The sequence below is a fragment of the Arachis hypogaea genome, chromosome 20 (genome assembly GCF_003086295.3).
Source record: "Arachis hypogaea cultivar Tifrunner chromosome 20, arahy.Tifrunner.gnm2.J5K5, whole genome shotgun sequence".
Classification (NCBI taxonomy): domain Eukaryota; kingdom Viridiplantae; phylum Streptophyta; class Magnoliopsida; order Fabales; family Fabaceae; genus Arachis; species Arachis hypogaea.
The window spans coordinates 47,428,591-47,436,655 of record NC_092055.1 but is presented as its reverse complement, the minus strand read 5'-3'; the positions used below and the strand labels follow the sequence as shown (position 1 = coordinate 47,436,655).

Genomic DNA, 8,065 nt, shown 5'->3' with positions numbered 1-8,065 from the left:
CAGCTTTGCTAAAGTCCCCAATTAGAAGTGTCCAGGGTTCTTAAGCATACTCTGTTTTTGCTTTGGACCTCGACTTTAACCGCTCAGTCTTAAGTTTTCACTTGACACCTTCACGCCACAAGCACATGGTTAGGGACAGCTTGGTTCAGCCGCTTAGGCCAAGATTTTATTCCTTTAAGCCCTCCTATCCACTGATGCTCAAAGCCTTAGATCCTTTTTATTTACCCTTGCCTTTTGAATTTAAGGGTTATTGGCTTTTTGCTCTTGCCTTTTGGTTTAAAGAGCTTTTGGCTTTTTCTGCTTGCTTTTTCTTTTTCTATTTTTTTTGCCATTTTTTTCTTTCTTTTCTCTCTTTTTTTTCTACAAGCTTTTGTATTCAATGCTTTTTCTTGCTTTAAGAATCATTTTTATGATTTTTTAGATTATCAAATAACATTTCTCCTTTTCATAATTCTTTCAAGAGCCAATATATTTAACATTCATAAACAACAACTTCAAAAGACATATGCACTGTTCAAGCATACATTCAGAAAACAAAAAATATTGCCACCACATCAAAATAATTAAACTAGTTTCAAGGATGAATTCGAAACCATGTACTTCTTGTTCTTTTGTAATTAAAACATTTTTTATTCAAGAGAGGTGATGGATTCATATTCATAACTTTAAGGCATAGACACTTAGACACTAATGATCATGTAATAAGACACAAATATAAATAAACATAAAGCTTAGAAATCGAAAAACAGGAAAATAAATAAACAAGGAGATTAAGGAATGAGTCCACCTTAGTGAGCGTGGCGTCTTCCTCTTCTTGAAGAACCAATGATGCTCTTGAGCTCCTCTATGTCTCTTCCTTGTCTTTCTTGCTCCTCCCTCATAGCTCTTTGATCTTCTCTAATTTCATGGAGGATGATGGAATGCTCTTGGTGCTCCACCCTTAATTGTCCCATATTGGAACTTAATTCTCCTAGGGAAGTGTTGATTTGTTCCCAATAATTCTATGGAGGAAAGTGCATCCCCTGAGGCATCTCAGGGATTTCATGGTGAGGAATTTCCTCATGTCCATGATCTCTTGTTTGCTCCATCCTTTTCTTAGTGATGGGCTTATCCTCTTCAATGAGGATATCTCCCTCTATGTCAATTCCAGCTGAATTGCAGAGGTGGCATATGAGGTGAGGAAAGGCAAACCTTGCCCAAGTGGAGGACATGTCAGCCACCTTGTAGAGTTCTTGAGGTATAATCTCATGAACTTCCACTTCCTCCCCAATCATGATACTATGGATCATGATGGCCCGGTCTACAGTAACTTCAGACCGGTTACTAGGAGGAATGATTGAGCGTTGAATGAACTCTAGCCATCCCCTAGCCACTGGTTTGAGGTCATGCCTTCTTAGTTGAACCGGCTTGCCTCTTGAGTCAATTTTTCATTGAGCTCCTTCCTCACATATGTCTATGAGGACTTGGTCCAACCTTTGATCAAAGTTGACCTTCTTGTTTAGGGGCGTGCGTTCTCTTCCATCATTGGCAAGTTGAACGCCAGCCTTACATTTTCCGGACTGAAATCTAAGTATTTCCCCCGAATCATAGTAAGCCAATGCTTTGGATTCGGGTTCACACTTTGATCATGGTTCCTTGTGACCCATGCGTTTGCATAAAACTCTTGAACCATTAGGATCCCGACTTGTTGAATGGGGTTGGTGAGAACTTCCCAACCTCTTCTTTGGATTTCAAGACGGATCTCCGGATACTCATTCTTTTTGAGTTTGAAAGGAACCTCAGGGATTACTTTCTTCTTGGCCACAACTTCATAGAAGTGGTCTTGATTGGTGAAGAGGTGATGAGGAAGAGTGATTGAGTTGATTGGTGAGGGGCATTTAGGGAAGAGAGTTATGGAAAGGTGTGAAGAGGAGAGAAGAAGTAGGTGGGGATCCTGTGGGGTCCACAGATCCTGAGGGAATCCTGTGGGGTCCACAGATCCTGAGGGGTTTGAGGATTTCTCATCCCTGCACCTTTTAGACGTGTAAAACGCCCCATATATGCAATCCTGGCGTTTAAACACCAGACTGCAGCATGTTTCTGGTGTTAAACACCACTTCCTTGCTTGTTTTGGGCGTTGAACGCCATTCCATAGCATGTTTCTGGCGTTTAACGCCAGCTTTCCTCTGGGTGCAATCTTGGCATTTAAACACCAGACTGCTGCTTGTTTCTGGCGTTTAACGCCAGTTTCATACTCTGTTCTGGCGTTAAACGCCAGCCAGATGCTCCTTACTGGCGTTTAAACACCAGTAAGCCCTTCCTCCAGGGTGTGCTATTTTCAATGCTGTTTTTCATTCTGTTTTCGATTTTTTTAGTAGTTTTTGTGACTCCATATGATCATCAACCTAATAGAACATGAAATAACAAAGAGAAAATAAAATAAAAATGATTAAATAACATTGGGTTGCCTCCCAACAAGCGCTTCTTTAATGTCAATAACTTGACAGTGAGCTCTCATGGAGCCTCACAGATGTTCAGAGCAAGGTTGGAACCTCCCAACACCAAACTTATAGTTTGGCTGTGGGGGCTTTGGTTGACTCTGCAGTGAGAGAAGCTTTTCATGCTTCCTCTCCATGGTTATAGAAGGAGATCCTTGAGTTATAAGCACAAGGTAGTCCTCATTCAGTTGAAGGACCAACTCTCCTTTGTCCATATCAATCACAGCTCTTGCTGTGGCTAGGAAGGGTCTTCCAAGAATGATGGATTCATCTTCATCCTTTCCAGTGTCTAAGATTATGAAATCAGCAGGGATGTAAAGGCCTTCAACCTTTACTAACACGTCCTCTACTAGTCCATAAGCCTATTTTCTTGAGTTGTCTGCCATCTCTAATGAGATTCTGGCAGCTTGCACCTCAAAGATTCCCAGTTTCTCCATTACTGAGAGTGGCATGAGGTTTATCCCTGATCCAAGGTCACATAGAGCCTTCTCAAAGGTCATGGTGCCTATGGTACAAGGTATTAAGAACATTCCAGGATCCTGTTTCTTCTGAGTCAATGTCAGTTGATCCAGATCACTCAGTTCATTGATGAGCAAGGGAGGTTCATCTTCCCAAGTCTCATTACCAAATAATTTGGCATTCAGCTTTATGATTGCACCAAGGTACTTGGCAACTTGCTCTTCAATAACATCCTCATTCTCTTCAGAAGAAGAATATTCATCAGAGCTCATGAATGGCATAAGGAGGTTTAATGGAATCTCTATGGTCTTCAGATGAGCCTCAGAGTCCTTTGGTTCCTCAGAGAGAAACTCCTTATTGATCTCTGGACGTCCCAGGAGGTCTTCCTCACTGGGATTCATGTCCTCTCCCTCCCTTGCAGGTTCGGCCATGATGATCAATTTAATGGCCTTGCACTCTCCTTTTGGGTTTGCTTCTGTATTACTTGGGAGAGTAGTAGGAGGGGTTTCAGTGATCTTTTTACTCAGCTGGCCCACTTGTGCTTCCAGATTTCTAATGGAGGACCTTGTTTCATTCATGAAACTTAGAGTGGCCTTAGATAGATCAGAGGCTATGTTTGCCAAGCTAGATGGGGTCTGCTCAGAACTCTCTGTCTTTTGCTGAGTGGATGATGGGAAAGGCTTGCTATTGCTAAACCTGTTTTTTCCACCATTATTAAAGCCTTGTTGAGACTTTTGTTGATCCTTCCATGAGAGATTTGGATGATTTCTCCATGAGGGATTATAGGTGTTTCCATAGGATTCACCCATGTAATTCACCTCTGCTATTGCAGGGTTCTCAGGATCATAAGCTTCTTCTTCAGAAGATGCCTCTTTAGTACTGCTGGATGATTCCTTCAATCCATTCAGACTTTGAGAGATCATATTGACTTGCTGAGTCAATATTTTATTCTGAGTCAATATGGCATTCAGAGTATCAATTTCAAGAACTCCCTTCCTCATGGGCGTCCCATTATTCACAGGATTCTTTTCAGAAGTGTACATGAACTGGTTATTTGCAACCATGTCAATGAGTTCTTGAGCTTTTACAGGCGTTTTCTTTAGGTGAATGGATCCACCTACAGAATGGTCCAATGACATCTTTGATAGTTCAGATAGACCATCATAGAATATATCCAGAATGGTCCATTCTGAAAGCATGTCAGAAGGACACCTTTTGGTCAGTTCCTTGTATCTCTCCTAAGCTTCATAGAGGGATTCACCTTCCTTTTGTCTGAAGGTTTGAACATCCACTCTAAGCTTGCTAAGCTTTTGAGGAGGAAAGAACTTGGCTAAGAAAGCCGTGACCAGCTTATCCCAAGAGTTCAGGCTGTCTTTAGGTTGAGAGTCCAACCAAATTCTAGTTCTGTCTCTTACAGCAAATGGGAAAAGCATAAGCCTGTAGACCTCGGAATCAACCCCATTGGTCTTAATAGTATCACAGATCTGCAAGAATTCTGTTAAGAACTGAAAAGGATCTTCAGATGGAAGTCCATGAAACTTGCAGTTCTGTTGCATCAGAGAAACTAATTGAGGTTTAAGCTCAAATGGCAGGGATTGAGATACTTCTTCCATGTAAATTGGAATTAGGTGCAGTGAAGTCACCAAGAATCCTCCTTGCATTGTTATTATTTTCGGCCATGTCTCCTTCTTTTTCAAAAATTTCTGTCAGATTTTCTCTAGAGAGTTGTGCTTTAGCTTCCCTTAGCTTCCTCTTCAGAGTCCTTTCAGGTTCAGGATCAGCTTCAACAAGAATGTTCTTATCCTTGTTCCTACTCATATGAAAAAGAAGAAGAAAGCAGAAAAGAAAATATGGAATCCTCTATGTCACAGTATAGAGATTCCTTTATCTGAGTAGAAGAAAGTAAGAATAGAAGAAGGAAAAGATGAGAATCCAAACACAGGGGTGAGGATAGAAGTGTTAATGGATGAATAAATAAATAGAAGGAGATTAGAGATGAGAGAATTGCGAAAATTAATTAAATTAAAGATAAAATTTAAAGTTAAATTTTGAAAATTAAAATTGAAATCAAATTAAATTAAAAATTAAAACAATTAGTTAATAAAAAAGAAATTTGAAAAAGGGGGAAGGGATTTTCGAAAATTAGAGAGAGATAATTAGTTAGGTAATTTTGAAAAAGATATGATTGAAACAAAAAGATAAGATTGATTGAAAAGGATTTGAAAATCAATTTGAAAAAGATAAGAAGTTAGAAAAGATTTTGAAATTGATTTTGAAAAAGATGTGATTGAAATTTAAAAAGATGTGATTTTTTTTTGGTGACTTTAAAAAGATGTGATTGAAACAAAAAGATAAGATTGATTGAAAAATATTTGAAAAAAAAATTTAAAAAGACTTAATTTTGAAAATTAATGTTGATTATTTGACTAAGAAGAAACTAAAAAGATATGATTCTAGAGTTTAAAGATTGAACTTTTCTTACTAGGCAAGTAACAAACTTTATATTTTTGAATCAATCACATTAATTGTTAGCTTTGAATTCGAAAATATGGGATAAAAATAAGAAAAAGATTTTTGAAAATCATTTTGGAATTTTCGAAAATTATGAAAGAAAATGAAAAAGATTTGATTTTTGAAAAAGATTTGAAAAAGATAAGATTTTTAAATTAAAAATTTGATTTGACTCATGAGAAATAACTAAATTTTAAAATTTTTTGACTAAATCAAATCAAATTTTCGAAAATTATGAGTGAAATAAGAGAAAGATATTTTTTTATTTTTGAATTTTCAATGAAGAAAGAGAAAAACAACCCAAAGACTCGATGCATGAAAATTATGAATCAAAATAAGAAAAATATGAAAGAACACTTTGAATGCAAAGATGAACACCAAGAACACTTTGAAGGTCAAGATGAACACCAAGAACTTATTTTTGAAAAATTTTCAAGAAAAGAAAACATGCAAGACACCAAACTTAAAAATTTTTATTCTTTAGACATTTACAAATTGAAAATGCATATGAAAAACAAGAAAAGACACAAAACAAGAAAATATGAAGATCAAACAAGAAGACTGGCCAAGAACAACTTGAAGATCATGAAGAATGCAATGCATGAAATTTTCAAAAATAATTTTTAGAAAATTAAAAAGATGCAATTGACACCAAACTTAAAACTTTACTCTAGACTCAAACAAGAAACACAGAAAATATTTTTGATTTTATGATTTTTGTAAAATTTTTTTGTATTTTTCGAAAATTAATTGGGAAAAACGAAAAAGAAATTTTTTTTGTATTTTTCGAAAATAAGAAATAAAAAAGCTTAAAATTAAAATAAAATTACCTAATCTGAGAAACAAGATGAACCGTCAGTTGTCCAAACTCGAACAATCCCCGGCAACGGCGCCAAAAACTTGGTGTGCGAAATCGTGATCATTCCTTCCTTGGTAATGGTGCTAAAAACTCAATACGCACGTTCATGTTCTTAATTCTGTTTCACAACTTCGTACAACTAACCAGCAAGTGCACTGGGTCGTCCAAGTAATAAACCTTACGTGAGTAAGGGTCGATCCCACGGAGATTGTCGGCTTGAAGCAAGCTATGGTTACCTTGTAAATCTCAGTCAGGCGGATTCAAATGTATTAAGAGATTACAGTGTACTAAAAGATAATTAAAATAGGATAGAGATACATATGTAATTCATTGGTGAGAGTTTCAGATAAGCATATAGAGATGCTTTCGTTCCTCTGAACCTCTGCTTTCCTACTGTCTTCATCCAACCATTCCTACTCCTTTCCATGGCAAGCTTTATGTAGGGCATCACCGTTGTCAATGGCTACATCCCATCCTCTCTGTGAAAATGGTCCAATGCCCTGTCACTGCATTGCTAATCATCTGGCGGTTCTCGATCATACTGGAATAGGATTTACTATCCTTTTGCGTCTGTCACTACGCCCAGCATTCGCGAGTTTGAAGCTCGTCACAGTCATCCCTTCCCAGATCCTACTCGGAATACCACAGACAAGGTTTAGACTTTCCGGATCTCAAGAATGGCCATCCATGGGTTCTAACTTATACCACGAAGATTCTAATATCTCAGACTCTGTCCTCTGTATTAGATATCTAAGAGATATTCATTCTAGCTTGTTTGCATGTAGAACGGAAGTGTTCGTCAGGCACGCGTTCATAGGTGAGAATGATGATGAGCGTCACATAATCATCACATTCATCATGTTCTTGGGTGCGAATGGATATCTTAGAGACGGAATAAGCTCAAATTGAATAGAAAACCAGTAGTACTTTGTATTAATTCATGAGGAACAGTAGAGCTCCACACCTTAATCTATGGAGTGTAGAAACTCTACCGTTGAAAATACATAAGTGATAATGGTCCAGGCATGGATGAATGGCCAGCCCTCACAAAAGTCTAAGATAGCATAAAACTAATCAAAGATCCCTAATACAATAGTAAAAAGTTCTATTTATACTAAACTAGTTACTAGGGTTTACAGAAATGAGTAAATGATGCAGAAATCTACTTCCGGGGCCCACTTGGTGTGTGCTTGGGCTGAGCATTGAGCTTTACACTTGTAGAGGTCTTTCTTGGAGTTGAACACCAGTTTGTAACCTGTTTCTGGCGTTTAACTCCACTTTGCAACTTGTTTCTGGCGTTTGACTCCAGAATGCAGCATGGAACTGGTGTTCAACGCCAGTTTACATCATCTAAACTCGGGCAAAGTATGAACTATTATATATTTATGGAAATCCCTGGATGTCTACTTTCCAACGCAATTGAGAGCACGCCATTTGGAGTACTGTAGCTCCAGAAAATTCATTTTGAGTGCAGGGAGGTCAGAATCCAACAGCATCTGCAGTCCTTCTTTAACCTCTGAATATGATTTTTGCTCAAGTCCCTCAATTTCAGCCAGAAAATACCTGAAATCACAGAAAAACACACAAACTCATAGTAAAGTTCAGAAATGTGATTTTTATTTAAAAACTAATAAAAATATACTAAAAACTAACTAAATTATACTGAAAACTATGTAAAAACAATGCCAAAAAGCGTATAAATTATCCGCTCATCACATGTCAAGAATGTCAACGACATGGAGTGATACAACAGATCCCA

The 8,065-nt window shown here is 37.6% G+C and overlaps 1 non-coding gene across 1 annotated transcript; it reads left to right on the top strand.

Annotated features, from left to right (window-relative positions):
• The first annotated feature begins 4,129 nt into the window (after nucleotides 1-4,129).
• LOC112787313 (small nucleolar RNA R71) lies at nucleotides 4,130-4,237 on the top strand. Its single transcript, XR_003194732.1, has one exon. It is a non-coding gene; the product is annotated as a small nucleolar RNA R71 (small nucleolar RNA).
• The last annotated feature ends 3,828 nt before the right edge of the window (nucleotides 4,238-8,065 follow it).